The 1873-nt window shown below is 37.9% G+C and overlaps 1 long non-coding RNA gene across 1 annotated transcript; it reads right to left on the bottom strand.

The window, feature by feature from the left end:
• Nucleotides 1-300: 300 nt before the first annotated feature.
• LOC112449762 lies at nucleotides 301-1645 on the bottom strand. Its single transcript, XR_003038292.2, has 4 exons — nucleotides 1488-1645; nucleotides 1239-1411; nucleotides 977-1163; nucleotides 301-567 (listed from the first exon to the last, which is right to left on the bottom strand). It is a non-coding gene; the product is annotated as an uncharacterized LOC112449762 (long non-coding RNA).
• Nucleotides 1646-1873: the final 228 nt, after the last annotated feature.

The raw sequence follows: 1873 nt of genomic DNA, 5'->3' as shown, positions 1-1873 counted from the left end.
AACAAACTTCCAGAAAACTGTAAAACAGCTGAAACACTGGGTGCCTTTAAATCTCAACTTAAAACCCACCTGTTTAGAGTTGCTTATGGCTAAATTAGGGTTAGAGTGCGGGGTTTTGATGTCTTCTGTGTTTTTCTCTTTCTTACTGTTTATTCATTGTCACATGCTGTTTTTATTTTGTTTTTTAATTATGTAAAGCACCTTGAAATGCCTTGCTGTTGAAATGTGCTATACAAATAAAATTTGATTGATTGATTAACTTTTCAAAACATTCCAACTCTTTTTTAAAAGAACTGCTTATTAGACCTATTAGTCTAATAAGTTATGCAACACCAAAGGTAGGTGCCTGCAGCACCCCCTCTTTCATGTACTTTGTGAATGACTCATAGTCTGAGTGAACAGGAAGGCGGAGTACTATAAGGCAAGTATTTGCTTCTGGGAAGACTTTGTTAGTCTCATGCAGAAATTCAATTTGCGGACGATGGGGAAAGCCCAGTGGAGGCACTGTGGATGCTCTGGAAGCGAACTCCAGTATAATTTCAAGGGTAACGGGACTGCATTCTCCTTCTGAAAGGAAGAAAATGTGTTAAATATCTGTCCATGTTCCTCCTCAATCTTGTTAGATCAGTGATGACAATGCATTTCTTGTTAGTAAATATAAATCAATCAACATTTTGAAGATGAACCATGACTAAGCATGATCATTGTAAATTGTATGTAAAAGTATGCATTTATACAACAAATTACCCAACATATATTCACTGATAAAAGACAGACAATTTCTATGGCATGTTAAGAAAAAGACTTTTCAGGAAAGACACATTTCTAGCAATTTAACTGTTGGTCCTGTCACTAGTCATTTAAAAAGCCTGCTTCTATACTCAAACTATGATTGCTTCTTTTTGGACAGTGGTGATAAATTGGTCACAAAATCTAATTGACACTGGTTGTGCTTACAGTATCACAATAAATGTACCTTCAATATCCACCAACCAGTCTCTCCAGTAGCATATGGTTTGATTTTCTATCCTCCTTTTATTGCTGCCTTGCACAGGTCCCATGCCGAGAGTGGTTTCTCCTCACAGACAAACAATTCATGAAAGACTGCAGGGTTTTTCTGAATCTCATCTAGCACATTGAGAGTCTTCAAACCTTCCACAAACCTTTAAAAAATGAGAATATGGTCATACTTTAGAATACAACAAGATTTCTAATAGAAAAATTAGGATCTTGCTTACTGTTGCAATGCAGTGCACACTCGGCCATTTACAAAGAAGTCTGCAGCAGATTGCACAAGGGAGTCCCTCTCTTCCAGAGTAGTTACACGCCTTAATGCACCAACAATGCTCAAGGTATCTGCTGCCTGCATAATGGCTTCGTTTGCCTCCACGATTGTGTTTGCATCCTGAATCTAAAAGGAAAAAAATTATGTGAAACTGAATTTAAGCTTATGATCACTATTCAAAATGCTTAAAATTGTGACTAACTTTGATCAACTGCTCTCTGAATGAATGGTTAACAACTTCCTCAACCAGGGTAGGTTGAGACAATGTGCCGCAAATGTGGTCATACAGCCTTTGAGAGAAGAAATTTGGTCCAATGCCTCCATGCACCAAACAGACTGATATCATTTTTTCAATACAGTTGTACAAAAATGTACAACTGACTCCAGCGCTAAAGAAAAAAAAATGCTACTTGACAATTTTCCATCCTTAAGAATTGGGGAAAAAAATAATACTGACCACTAGTGTCCAAAGCTAGATGGCGGTCATTCTCATGCCCCTCAAAGACATTAGATTGATGAATGGCCTTCATTAACAGTCTGAGATACTCTCGTGTGGGACCACCTTCATCAACTGCCCCTTCAGCGCTG

The sequence above is a fragment of the Kryptolebias marmoratus genome, linkage group LG6, assembly GCF_001649575.2.
Source record: "Kryptolebias marmoratus isolate JLee-2015 linkage group LG6, ASM164957v2, whole genome shotgun sequence".
NCBI classification, from domain to species: domain Eukaryota; kingdom Metazoa; phylum Chordata; class Actinopteri; order Cyprinodontiformes; family Rivulidae; genus Kryptolebias; species Kryptolebias marmoratus.
Note: the sequence above shows the minus strand (reverse complement) of the source record. Positions and strands in the feature narration are given on the sequence as shown.